We start from the raw sequence: 15,365 nt of genomic DNA, 5'->3' as shown, positions 1-15,365 counted from the left end.
AATACTTCATTCAAAGGTTTCTTGTTCTTAACCTTAGCATGCAATGGTGATGACACTAACCAGATAACACGAAACTGAAAAATGCCAACTTTCGTTGCACGAATAACATACTATCAGACATCCACAGAAAATATAGAAGCTGAATAGACACCATGTATGTTGAGACCTTATATGTCTATAGAATTTGACAACACAAAGGTTCAATGCGCAAGTTATCTATCTTGATTACATAGGGCAAGTAAGATGGTTAAAATTACCTACGAATCATGCATAACAAATACATGAACATATGCTAGCATGGCAAGTTCTAAACCTCTAAATTCACTATCGCTTCATTAGAGATTAACACGCCATCTTATATGTTCGCGACACAAATAAGACGAATAAACACAACCAATACTAGGTTAACATACAATCACCACATGCCAAGATATCAAAACAAGATTAACTATTGAAATCCATAAGTAAATCAGCTAGAACCCCATGATAACGGTTAGCCCATAATCGGACTAATCTTCAACGTGGGTTCCTATGAAAGAATGGTATAATAAACGTAGTCTTTATACTGAATAAATAAACCAAGTACGTGGAACAAGAGTATAGGTTCAACAAATAAGAAAACTAGCATCCAAGATTATAACTTAGAACAAAGAATCACAGGAATAAACTAGACCCTCTTCCCCTTTGTTGATTTGTGCAATACGGTCTTCTTACGCCTTCTCCTTAAGCTCTGGTACGTCTTGTTATGAAAAATGATCTTTATTTGTCATTATATAGAAGCCTATGCAGATCAGAAGCCCAACAATCAAAATTCAAGAAGAAACATGATTCATTCTTCCCGACCTGGCGCGGGTACGCGCTTCACCAGCGCGGGCGCGCTGAGTCTCTGCTCTTTGGGCGTGGGCGCGCACTGTTCCTTTGGATAAAATTCTGCCTTTGGCTTTTCCTGCTGATTTAAGTTGGTCTTTTAACGAGCAATCTTCTTGACATCATCCTAACACCATATTAGCATCAAAATAATGCTACATCACCTGGATCCCTGGTAAATGCATGAAATGTAAAACACTACAAAAACACGTTAAAAACACCAATAACTCGAGTACAAAACACCAATTCAAAGCTTTATAAGATGACATAAATGCCACTCAATATACCCCCAAACTTGAATCGATGCTTGTCCTCAAGCATAAACAGACTCAAAGAACAAGAAATAAAAATGCATGAATGCAAACTATATGAATGCGATGATCCCCATAGAATAACTTAACCAATCGACAAGCAACATCTCAACAAATGTAGTTATTCGCATAAGTTTAATCAAACCTCACAAATCAACTCTCAAACCAGAAGCGTGCGTGTGTGTAATTGCTTAACAGATATACTAACGCAACTAGATCAATAATCATGACTCACTACTCATCAAGGAAATCACAAGGTTATAAATAGAATAGCTAAACTCAGAATGATTTATAACACTTCAATTTTATTATCGGAGTTATACATGGATCCATGCTTTTATCGCTAACACATAACAACACAAATATGCTTATTTGACCGTGCAATGAGTGAGGTCCACAAAAGACTTATACAATAGTACCCATATAGTAAGCGTTGGGTTAGCGGATCCCAGACTATAAAAGCCTTAGGTCACCAGGCACAAAGTCCCCTAAGAACTTCATAACTCGAGTACTAAAGAGCCCACTCGTGATCAATTATACATAACACATTTTTTTCTTTTTTTTCTTTTCTTTTCTTTTTCAATTTCTGAATGAGTGCGTTTCGCTCCATCTCATTTAACCCTAGACTACTCATATAAATATGAGCCGACTACTAGCCATTTGACACCTAGCATTGAAATCCTATGTTTTTCTCCAATTTTTTAAATATCCATGTTTTATCACTAAGAGAATACCAGTCATTCTAACTATAAACATGTAATTAAACCTCGACAAATAAACAAACCATGATCATGATCTAGCACGCATGCAACCTATAATACTTAGTGAAATTATCTTGCTTCTAGCACGTAAATCAACTCGATAAGACTTAACATTCCTAAATACAACATCACCACACTTGCATCAATATCACAAATCAATCGGCAAATTAACGAAGGGATCATGTTATTATGCAAATGCATGAACTATATGCAACATACTATAACAAAAATAAAAAAAACTACATGATAAATAAAATAAAAAAACTACATGATAAATATGCAACTATATGAACTAAACTATCATAAATATGCAAACTATATGGACTCACACAAACATATTCCTTAAAATATAACCCCCAAACTTAAAATTTTCACTGTCCTCAGTGAAGGTAATAGTAAGGAATCAGACATACCTACTCGGAATTAGGATCCTCACTCTCAACGGGTGGAGTGTCAGGAGTTTCTGGAGGCGGATACACAGAGTCCTCACCGAAAACTGGCCACTGGATATCAGCTCCGGTAGCTCTTAATGCAGTCCCCAATGCCTGAGTGAGATCATGGGCAAACCGACTATGGATGTCATGCATCGCATCCATCCTCCTAGCTAAACGTCTATACTGCGCTGAATTTATACCAACACATGCATTTGCTTCCTCCTGTTGCTGCTGCTGCGCTGGTCCGACTTCCCCTAAATGTGATCTCCATGCGGCTCTGCTCTCCTGAGTCGACCCACCAGCTTATCTTCCACCTGGAAAATGGTCAAAAGAGTACCCAAGCCCTTTCAGATCAGGCTTACCGCCATCCCACTATTGCATAGTCAACAATGTAGTACTGTCGATAGGAGCACTTGGAAGCTGAAGTTGTTCATGTGCGGGCCAATAAACTCTAATCACCATACACAACTTCGTCACAATATACGCATAGGGTATAGAACCCGTAGTACTCCCATGCAAGAACCTCAAAATCCCCTGGTGGATAACCATACCAAGGTCCACATAGTCTCTCTGGAGAATGCCCCACAACAAGCATGCACGATCCACAGTAACATCATGCACATGAGAAGATGGCATGATGTTGGCACAAATAAACGAATTCTATGCACGTGCAAACCTGTTCATGCATGAGGTAGGGAAAGTGGCATAATAGGTCGCGCCACTCTTGAACTTCCAATGAGTCTCAGGCACACACAAACTAGCAACTACCAAATCCAAATCAAACTCCTCCGGAGTCTTCTCGTTCCAATGATCCTGATCGGGCCTCCTCTCAGGCTGCTCAATCACCCTCCTAATCGCCTCAGCACTATACTCCACAGTCAACCCCCTCACCACAAAAAAACCATTCTTCTCCGCCTTAGCAGTCGCGTAGAATTCGTGAACCACACTCATGGGCACAGCAGCGGGTGCCTCACAAAAAGCAACCCAACCTATCTCCAAGATCATTTCCAACAACTTACCAACTTTCCTCGATGGCAGAAAACCTCGCTCCTTAGCTATGGGCTTCGAAAGCAGCCTCGTATACTCCACCTCAGCCTCGGGAGTTGCAAACCTTGGCCTCGTGCCATTAACACTCGAAGAATCAGTGGTACTGGTGCTAACTTGAGTTCTTTGTCTTTTGGGTGCCATTGGGATTGAATAAGAGAGAATAAGAGATAAGTGTTTGAGAGAGAATTGTGTTAGAGAATTTGAGAAGTGATGGAAAAGTTTATGTATAAGTGTGTGTATATATAGGAATTTGAGAGAGAATTGGTTATGGAAAAGAAGTGGGATTGATTATGAGAGTAATGGAAGTAATGGGGTTGATTGAAATTGATTTGGAGAGGGAAATATGGAAGTGGAGGAGGGAAATTCAGGTACAATTTGATTTTGTTTTGAAGTCCCCGATTTTCTGTTATTTTCCGCCTTATAATTTTTTTCGACTTCAGTGACCCAGCGCGGCCGCCCCACCTGGCAGCGCAGGCACGCCATGCTTCTGGAAAACCAGCACGGCCGGACCGCATGCCAGCACGGGCGCGCCATGTCTCTGGAGTTCCAGCGCAGCCGCCCCGCTTCCCAATACGAGCGCGCCGTGCTACTGTAGTTGGCACTGAATTTTTCTAAATTTTTGATTTTTTTATGTTTCTCTCCTTTCTTTCTTCTTCCTCTATCTACTAATAAACAACAAACTTGGTTTCCTCCCAAGAAGGGCTTGCTTTACGTTGTTAGCTTGACATAGAAACGCGAGATCAAACGGACAATAAAATGGCACTTACCACCTTGTGGTTTGTCGTGTCACCATAGTAATGTTTCAACCTCTGTCCATTTACCTAAAATGCTTGGCCGAAATCATTCTCAAAAATCTTACCGCTCCATGTGGAAACACAGTTTTGACAACAAACGGCCCTGACCACCTCGACTTTAATTTTGCAGGAAAAAGACGGAGACGAGAGTTAAACAAAAGAACTTGTTGCCCTGACACAAATGATTTGAGCACTAGACCCCTATCGTGCCACCTCTTGACTTTCTCCTTATATATTTTGTTGTTCTCATACGCTTGAAGTCGAAACTCATCGGGTTCATTCAATTGAAGCATCCTCTTCTTACCAGCTGTATCCAAATCAAAATTCAATTTCTTCAAAGGCCAATACACTTTATGCTCTAGCCCCACCGAGAAATGACCCCCATACCATAAACCAACTGATATGGTGACATGCCTAGCGGAGTCTTGTACGCTGTTCGATACGCCCAAACAGCTTCATCAAGCTTCAAAGACCAATCTTTCCTCGACGGACACACAACTTTCTCTAAAATACGCTTGATCTCTCTGTTAGATACCTCAGCTTGACCATTCATCTGAGGATGGTAAGCCGTATAAATGTGATGATTCATATTATAACTTTACATCATAGCAGTAAACTTGCGATTGCATAAATGTGACCCCTCATCACTGATTATGACTCTTGGAGTTCCAAATCTTGTGAATATCTGCTTGTGAAGAAAATTAAGCACTACCTTCGCATCATTTGTCGGCAAATCCTTGACTTCCACCCATTTCGAGACATAATCAACCGCCAACAAGATATATTGATTGTTACAAGATGAGACAAATGGCCCCATGAAGTCAATTCCCCAAATATCGAAGACTTCAACCTCGAGAAGCACATTAAGAGGCATCTCTTCCCTTTTGGACATATTACCCACACGCTGGCAACGATCACATTTCAAAATGAACTGATGAGCATCTTTAAACAAAGTCGGCCAAAAGAAACCTTCTTGAAGAATATGAGCTGCTGTCTTTTCTTCACTAATGTGTCCTCCATAAGCCGTTGAGTTGCAATCTCGCAAGATCCCCCCCGTTGCGCTCTAAGAAATACATCTCCTGATGATTTGGTTAGCTCCTTGCCAAAATAGGATCGGCTCATCCCACATGTACCACTTCACTTCATGTAGAAACTTCTTCCTTTGAGCATAAGTGAAATCTGGAGGCATAACGTTACTCACAAGGTAGTTCACAATATCGGCGACCCACGGTTCTTCTGCTTGCACTCCAAATAATTGCTCATCGGGAAAAAACTCGTTAATCATAGACTTATCTTGTGAAGTTGAACTAGGATCCTCTAAACGAGAGAGATGATCGGCGACTTGATTTTCAGTCCCTTTTCTATCCTTGATCTCTAATTCAAACTCCCGAAGTAAAAGAACCCATCGAATCAGTCTAGGCTTCGAGTCCTTCTTCGAGATGAGGTAGCGAATGGCAGCGTGATCACTGAAAACCGTCACCTTCATCCCAAGTAGATAAGATCGAAACTTCTCAAAACCATAGAAAATATCTAAAAGTTCTTTTTCAGTAGTGGTGTAGTTCAGTTGAGCACCACTGAGAGTCTTAATAGCATAGTAGACCACATGAAATATGTTGTTCTTTTTTTGCCCAATAACTGCTCCAACTGTATAGTCACTTGCATCGCACATCATTTCAAAGGGTTCAGACCAATCAGGTGCAGTTATGACAGGTGCTATTATCAAACTCTTCTTTAAGCTCTCAAAAGCAACAAGGCACTCGTCATCAAACTTGAAAGGAACATCTTTCTCTAGAAAATTGCACAACGGCTTCGAAATCTTAGAGAACTCCTTGTTGAAACGCCTATAGAAACCCGCATGACCAAGAAAACTGTGAATTCCCTTAACAGAAATTGGTGGAAGAAGATTTTCAATAACCCCCACCTTGGCTTATCCACCTAGAGACCCTTACTAGAGACCTTGTGACCAAGAATGATGCCTTGGCACACCATAAAATGACATTTCTCCCAATTGAGAACCAGATTGGTCTCAACGCACCTTTTTAGCACTAACCCAAGATTGTGCAAACATTCATCATACAAAGTTCCAAAGACAGAGAAATTGTCCATGAACACTTTTACATTATTTCCAATCATATTAGAGAAGATAGCCATCATGTATCTCTGAAATGTGGCTGGTGCACAACATAGCCCGAAAGAAACTCTCCTGAATGCAAAAGTACCAGAAGGACATGTGAATGTAGTCTTCCCTTGATCTTCTGGAGCAATACAAATCTGATTATAACCCAAACAGTCATCTAGAAGACAATAGTACTCATGCCCAGCCAATCTATCAAGCATCTGATCAATAAAAGGGAGAGGGAATTGATATTTCCTTGTAGCCTTATTCAACTTCCTCTAGTCCATGTAAACACTCCATCTCGTGACTGTTCGAGTTGGAATTAGCTCATTCTTCTCATTCGTAACCACAGTGATACCTCCTTTCTTTGGCACACACTGAACTGGGCTCACCCAAGAACTGTCAGAAATGTGATAGATGATCCCTGCCTCTAGCCACTTGAGGATTTCCTTCTTTACAACCTCTTTTATGATCAGATTTAGCCTTCTCTATTTCTCAACAGTAGGCTTGCTTCCTTCCTCTAGCAGAATTTTATGCATACAATAAGAAGGGTCGATTCTCTTGATATCTGCTATAGTCCAACCAATTGCCGATTTGAAATCTCTAAGAATTCTCAAAAGTTTTTCCTCATCACTACCTGAAAGGTCAGATGCAATAATAACAGGCAAAGTAGATGCATCACCTAAAAATGCATACCATAAATGTTCAGGCAAAGGCTTAAGCTCAAGAGTAGGAGCCTCCTCAATAGATGGCTTGAGGCGCTTTGGAGAACTTTTCAGCTCCTCAAATCCAAGAGATTTAAATGGTATTTCCAATCTTTGCTTCCATGAAGAAGCATTTAGATATTTTAACTGCTGGTCGCTTTCATCATCTTCGCTATCGGAATCCCCCAATAAGGCTTTCTCTAAGGCATCTGATGTAAGCACATGATCCAATTCTGAAGTAACAACAGATTCGACCAACTCCACCTTAAAGCACTCCTCTTCATCAGTAGGGAATTTCATGGAATTAAAAACATTGATGGTAACATCCTGATTCCGAACTCGCATAGTAAGCTCACCCTTCTGTATATCTATCAAGGTTCGGCCAGTAGCCAAGAAAGGTCATCCCAAGATTATGGGAATCTTCTTATCTTCCTTGAAATTAAGAATAACAAAGTCAGCAAGAAAGATGAATTTTGTCCACCTTGACCAATACATCCTCCAAAATGCCTCGTGGATATGTAATAGAGCGATCGGCCAACTGCACGGACATATATGTAGGCTTTGGATCAGGTAGACCCAACATCTTGAAGATAGATAAAGGCATCAAGTTGATGCTAGCTTCCAAGTCACATAAGCATTTGTCGAATGACAGTTTTCCAATGGTGCACGAAGTAGTGAAGCTTCTAGGATCTTTAAGCTTCGGAGGCAACTTCTATTGCAGCACATCACTGCATTCCTCTGTTAGAGCAAAGGTCTCTAAGTCACCGAGCTTCACTTTCTGAGATAGAATACCTTTCATGAACTTCGCATAACTAGGCATTTGTTCAAGAGCTTTAGTGAAAGGTGTAATAACCCCCAAAATTTTGAACTTTTTGTAACCCTTGTGAATAGTGTTTTAGCTGAATGAGAAAACTTTTCATGCCACACTATGTAGGGGTTCTGTTATGGATATTCTGAGATTTTATTAGTACTCTATGTGGTATATAAGTGTATGTAAAGATCGTCAGAATCCAATTCCGAACACTTGGATTTTTCCCGGAAATCCACTAGATACGGAGAGAATTGAGTATAAGGTAACAGGATAAAAAGGATTTAAATTAAAGGATTATAATAGAGGATCATAAAAAGGAATATAATGTATTGAGAAAGGTTAAGGGAACCTAAGTAATAAGATCCCGGGTATGATCCTTCAAACGATAAACGAAAATGAAAGTTAAGCGAACCGTATAACAGATCAGCGGTCATTAGGCAAACAATTAGGAAGTTAATCAAAAGGGATTAGAGAGAGTGATGTCACCCAACCAATGAGAGGAGGACAAAGAGGGAAGGATGACATCATAGCATGACATAGGCATGACATGGGAAAGAAGGAGATGTGGTGGCTTTTTAACCACACAAAATCAAGGGCAACTAGGTACTTTACTAAAACAAAAACAAAAATCAAACCAACCAAGCCAAGCAAATCATTTTTCATCAAAATCAAAAAGAAACCAAGGCATTGTTCTTCATGCTCTCGGCTTTTTACTATTCCAAAGGCAAGGAATTTCAAAACTCAAGATCCAAGCCTCCTAAATTGGTAAGATAATTCCCTAATCATCTTTATGCTTAGTTAGGGCTATATCATGAGTTTAAGCCATCAATTCCTTCTCAATCTTCTTCATTTAATCAAAGAAGAAGACAATGAATAGTGTTTTCAAGTTTTTAACTTGAAATTTTTCTTGATTTCCTTGAAGATCCAAGCATTCCTAAGACTTCTCAAAGCTTCTTAAGGCTTCCTAGCTCCTCCCACCACTTCAAGGAAGGTATATCATCTCCAAACCCTAGATTCCTATGTATTATAAGATGATTTTGATTAGTAGGGTGATATTGTAGCTTGATGTTTATGATTTAGAGTTTGGGATTGAGATGGTATTGAATCGGATTGGTAAATCTTGTTGTTTTGGTTAAAAGAATGTAGTATAGTTAAATTCAAGCTTAGGCATAAGTATGAATGTTAAAATTGAATTGGTTGGGGTTGTTATGATGTGATAAGGATGGATGTTGGTTGTATGTTGGATTTGAGGTTGAATTGGGTTGGTTTTGAATGGTTTTAAATTGGGAAATCGCGTAAACATAGCCGTCGTAACGTCCGATTTTCTTTAGACTGTTTTTGTGCATAACATTAGGACCCGAGAACCCCCTGCTAGATTGGTTTAGGAGAAACGACCGTTTCAAGTAACAGCATTTCGCGAACGAAACTTTTCCCCTCGCCTTACTTTGAAACATAGGTTAAAGACCAAAAAGGGTTAATTAATGTATGAAACATTTATGGTAAGTGTGTTAGGCAGTTGGTAAGACACTCGCGAAGGAATCGCCTTAAAACTCGTAAAGGTTAAATTATTAAAAATGGTGGAGCCGAGGGTACCCGAGTGACTTAAGCGAATCAGTAAGCGCAAAACAAGCGTTAGAGTCTAAGTTAGTTAAAGTATAGATTTACAAGTGACTTTGGTTTAATTCCAACTTACTTGTTGCTTATAGGTTACCAGACTCGTCCCGAGCCTTTTATCACCCCAAGTCGCTCAGGCAAGTTTTCTACCCGTTATACTGTTGTTGTGATGTATATATGTATTTGCATTATCTTGCGATAGATGCATGTTGGTTAATTAGCAAATGTTGCAATATATTGAAGCATGCTGCTATGATATATATATATATATATATATATATATGCATGTCTGTTTCGTATTCTTGCTATATATATCTGTTGATTCAGTTGATAATACCTATGCTAGAGGATAGCGGTAACTTGCATATACCCTTAGTATAGGGACCCAAAAGGTGAAAATATTTTCTAAAACCGGGAGTCGAGGATCCCGAGTAGATTTTGTATATATGTATATAAATATATATATATATATACTTATATATATATATGATTATAGTTTTCCAAACTATTAATCGAATAAGGTTTATTCAATAACTTTTATTTTATTAATTGAATCCTATTTCGAATATTCATTCGAGGGCTTATGACTCAGTTTGTTTTATCATTTGAATATTACTTGAATATTCTTTTGAGGACTTATGACTCCTTTTATTGTATTAATTGAATATTATTTTAATATTCATTTGAGGATGTATGACTACTTTATTTTTATTTAATGAATATTATTTATAATATTCATTTGAGGTATTATGACTCCACTTATTACTGAAAAATATTCTTTATTTTAATTAAAGAATAAGGTGTCAATAATCAAACTTATTTTTGATTATTCAAATAAAGATATTACTTTCGTATAAGTATATCTTGATTATTTGCTATTCATTTCAAGTATAAGTTTTCCAACTTCTACCTCAATCATTCTTCATGGGAATATTATTTAAATAATAATATTCAGATATTTCTTTCATATTGGGACTAATTTATTTTATAAATCAGCATTACTCCAAACACTCTTTAAAGTGTTTTCGAGTCTTCAAAATGATTTTAAAAAGTTAGAGCGGATCCCAAAACTCATTTTTATATTTAAGATCTTCCTTTTTAAGGGGATTTAAATACTCGCTCAAAACCTGAAGGGATCCGGCTCTGTGGTGTATTTTATATTCGCAACAAGGTTGCAGTTTTGGTAAATGAATTGATTACTTACCCAACGTTCGGGAAGTAAGTCCATCTATTGAGTCGGCATAAGCAACATGGGCTCAGTGGGCGTCCATGATAGTGTAAGTGGCTCAGTGGGAGTCCATCAAATGCATAAGTGGCTGAGTGGCAGTCCAGCATAAGGTCCTATTACGACCAGGGTGATGACCAGTGGGGAATTCATCCATCTACTAGTAGAAAAGGTTACTTATGGGTATCCTTGCCTGATCAGCAAGATATCTGTTTTATGTCAAAATTCTTTTCCTTTCCAAATTTATTAGATATTGCAATTCTGTTCATACTTTACATGACAGAGGTTTTCAGGAAATGTATAAAGAAGATGTATATGTGGATATATATATATATATCAGAACTTAATGAGGTATATCATAACTTCATTTCCTTTGATAATATTGCAAAGATTTAATCTATTCAAATCTTGTCTTGTAGTCTCATCTATATGATGAACTTTCGAAACTGATTGTAACTTGAACGGGGGTAGTTCAAGTAGTATTTGGGAAATATATAAGTATTTTGGGGTATCTTGTAACTTCATCTTTTAAACTTATATCTAATTAATAATTGTCTTATGAATGACAAAGATTTTCAGAAAAACGTTGAGACAAGGTTAGATATATGAGATCACCTTGCAACGATATTTTTTTATACAGTTATACACTGGGACTTTGTGTATATTATGCATGGAAGAGGACTTCCAATATTTTGAAGTATATATGTATATATACTGAATATTTTGCGACTTCATCGCATTAAGATATCAAACTTGGTTCATTTCTTTTGACCAAGACTTTCATGAGTACTATGAGAAGGCTCATATACTATTAATCATTATACATATTATTTTGGTGGGCTTGCTGCTCACCCTTGCTTTCTTCTTTCATCACACAACAACAGATAGAAAAGATGAACACGACCAAGCTCCCGATTCGCAAGCGATTAGGAGACGTTCCGCAGTTTTCTAGAAGCATTGATGCCGCCGTAGCTGAGGTAGGAACTACCAATAGGCTAGGCTTTCAACTTCTGATGTACCAGATTTATGTATATTTATGAATTGTAATAATGGCAAAGAAATGTAAATTTATTCAGAAAACCTTTTAAGGTGTATTGGCAGATAGTTGTGGAATAAAATGACTTGTGGTTATTTTTGGATGTTCATCTCTGAGACTATAACGTGTGGTGTGTGTGTTTATTGTGGGGTCACAGTACAGAGTAGTTGAGTAATTTTTAAGATTGGGTGTTATTAAGGGAAATGGAACTCGTGACAACCCGGATCCCCGACCCCGGATTTGGGGGTGTTACAAAAGGTATGTTGATGTGAAGTTTCTTGAAAACTTCCAAGAAATTAGCAAATTTCTTATCCATCTTTTGCTTCTGTAGCCTCTTAGGAAAAGGAGGTGGAGGATAGACCTTTTTTTCCCCTGTATTACCCTCAGGAGGAGTGTTGACAATAGCTGTCTTCCATGGTTCCACTTCTGCTTCCTTCGGTTCTTATTCATCAGCCACAACTTCAGATTCTGGAGCTTTAGCTTTTTCAAGATTTGCAACCTTTCCAAACCTTAATGTAATTGCCTTGACATGCTCCTTAGCTTCCTTCTTGCCTGGCACTTCAGTGTCACTAGGAAGTGTGCCAGGTTGACGATTTAGCAAGACATTAGCAATATGTCTAATTTGATTCTCCAAGGTCTTGATAGAAACAGCTTTGCTCTTGCACATGAGCCTCAACTCCTCTAACTCATATTTTTCATTAGCTTGAGGTAACTGCTGAAGTTGAAGTTGTTGCCTTGGTGCATATTGCGGTTGTTGAAAACCAGGAGGATTATACTACTTTTTTGTGTATGGATGATAAGGTTGTTGCACCGTATTTTGATTGTTGCTCTAGCTGAAGTTAGGATGATTGCGATTGTTTGGATGATAAGTGGTCGAAGCTTGTTGTTGTGACCTCTGAAAGTTGCTCACAAACTGAGATGATTCGCTAGAAATAGTACACTGCTCAGTCTCATGTGCCCCCGCAGAAAGCTCACAAACATTAGTTGAGCCAAAGCTTGAAGTTGAGCAGCTATAACTGTAGTTTTGTGCACTTCCAGAATTCCTGCTACCTTGCCTTGTAACATTCTTTGCGTTGGATTCTGGTATTCATTAGCTGCCATTAGCTCAATCAACTCATAAGCTTCATTATAGCTTTTGGCCCATAAGGCTCCACCAGACGTTGCATCGAGCATATGTCTAGACTGTGTGCTTAAACCATTATAGAAACGGCTTATAATCATCCAATCAGGCATACTATGGTGTGGGCACTTCCTAAACATCTCCTTGTAGCAATCCCAAGCCTCACACAGAGATTATCCAGTTTGCTGCGCAAACTGAGTAAGAGCATTTCTGATTGCAGTCGTCTTTGCCATAGGGAAGAACTTAGTGAGAAACTTTTGAGCAAGATCCTCCCATGTGATGATAGAACCTGCCGGTAGAGAATGTAACCAGCACTTAGCCTTATCCCTCAGATAGAATGGGAAAAGTCTCAGCTTGATAGCATCTTAGTCACCCCATTGAACTTAAAAGTGTCGCAGATCCTGATGAATTCCCTGATGTGAATGTTGGGATCTTCTATAGGAGAACCCCCAAACTGAACTGAATTCCGCATCATTTAAATCGTGCTCGACTTGATCTCAAAGGTGTTAGCCGAGATGGCTGGCCTGATAATGCTTGACTGAATATTATTGATCTTAGGCTGAGAATAGTCCATCAAAGCCTTCGTTTTTTCTGCTTGATCTCCCATCACTACTAAAGCTGTTTCCTTAACTTTATCTTATTCCTCTACTTTCTCTTCATCCTCAAAAACTTCCTTTCGAATCATAACTTCTTCATCAGCTTGATCTAGAGTTCTCTTACGAGACCGCGAACGCATATGCATACATGCTCGCTAGAGTACCTGAAACACGACAAGGAAAAGAGTAAGTAAGTAATAATGTCCGAGTCAATGAACTTTAATGATCACTGATGACAAACACATAAACTAATAGTCAACACCAAGTCCCCGGCAGTGGCGCCAAAAACTTGTTAGGGCTAGAACACACGCTAATAATTCACGCAAGTATACGCGTTCGCAAGTAATATAAAATTCTTTCTAGTTCATTCCCACAGAGACGGGTTTAGGTTAACTTTATGATTTATGTGCTTATGCAACAATGATATGATTATAATTCAATGTTAAGACGAATAACAAGTTGGTTTTGTTTACTAAGATACTAATTAACATGCAAGTAAATAAGAGATTAAAGGGTTGGATTATTATATGAGATAAATATGGGATTCTAACTTTATTAAATACTTCATTCAAAGCTTTCTTGTTCTTAACCTTAGCATGCAATGATGATGATACTAACGAAATAACATGAAACTGATAAATGCCATCTTTTATTGCACGAATAACATACTACCAGACATCCACAAAAGAGAAAGAAGCTGAATAAACACCAAGTATGTTGAGACCCTATATGTCTATATAATTTGACAACGCAAAGGTTTAATGTGCAAGTTATTTATCTTGATTACATAGGGAAAGTAAGATGGTTAAAAGTACTTATGAATCATGCATAATAAATACATGAACCTATGCTAGTATGGCAAGTTCTAAACCTCTAAATTCACTGTCGCTTCATTAGAGATTAACACGCTATCTTATATGTTCGTGACACACAAAAGAAGAATAAACACAACCAATACTAGGTTATCATACAATCACCACACACCAATATATCAAAACAAGATTAACTATTAAAATCCATAAGTAAATCCGCTAGAATCCCATGATAACGATTAGCCCATAATCGGACTCATCATCAAAGTGGGTTCCGATGAAAGCATGGTATAATAAACGTAGTCTTTATACTGAATAAATAAACCAAGTACGTGGAACAAGAGTATAGGTTCAACAAATTAGAAAACTAGCATCCAGGATTACAACTTAGAATAAAGAATCACAAGAAAAAACTAGATCCTCTTCCCTTTGTTGATTTGTGCTATACAGTCTTCTTACGCCTTATCTTTAAGCTCTAGTACATCTTGTTATGAAAAATGATCTTTATTTATCATTATATAACAGCCCATGCTGATCAGAAACCCAACAATCAGAATTCAAGAAGAAATATGATTCATTCTTCACGACCTGGCGCGGGAGCGCGCTTCACCAGCGTGGGCGCGCTGAGTCTCTGCTCTTTGGGCGTGGCCGGGCGCTGTTCCTCTGGATAAAATTCTGACTTTGGCTTTTCCTGCTGATTTGAGTTGGTCCTTTAACGAGCAATCTTCTTGACGTCATCCTAACACCATATTAGCATCAAAACAATGCTACATCACCTGGATCCCTGGTAAATGCCTGAAATACAAAACACTATAAAAACATGTTAAAAACACCAATAACTTGAGTATAAAACACTAATTTAAAGCTTTACGGAGCGTTATAAGATGACATAAATGCCACTCAACATACCCCCAAACTTGAATCGATGCTTGTCCTCAAGCATAAATACACTCAAAAAACAAGAAATAAAAATGCATGATTGCAAACTAGATAAATGCGATGATCCCCATTGAATAACTTAACCGATCGACAAGCAACATCTCAACAAATGTAGTTATTCACAAAAGTTCAATCAAACCTCACAAATCAACTCACAAACTAGAAGCGTGCGTGTGTG

At 38.3% G+C, this 15,365-nt stretch overlaps 1 non-coding gene across 1 annotated transcript; it reads left to right on the top strand.

Moving 5' to 3' along the window:
* The first annotated feature begins 12,951 nt into the window (after window positions 1-12,951).
* On the top strand, window positions 12,952-13,058 carry LOC141716446 (small nucleolar RNA R71). The gene has a single exon (XR_012573156.1). It is a non-coding gene; the product is annotated as a small nucleolar RNA R71 (small nucleolar RNA).
* The last annotated feature ends 2,307 nt before the right edge of the window (window positions 13,059-15,365 follow it).

The sequence above is a fragment of the Apium graveolens genome, chromosome 3, assembly GCF_009905375.1.
Source record: "Apium graveolens cultivar Ventura chromosome 3, ASM990537v1, whole genome shotgun sequence".
In the NCBI taxonomy this organism is placed as follows: Eukaryota; Viridiplantae; Streptophyta; class Magnoliopsida; order Apiales; family Apiaceae; genus Apium; species Apium graveolens.
The sequence above is the reverse complement of the archived record's forward strand: the minus strand, read 5'-3'. Positions and strand labels throughout refer to the sequence as shown.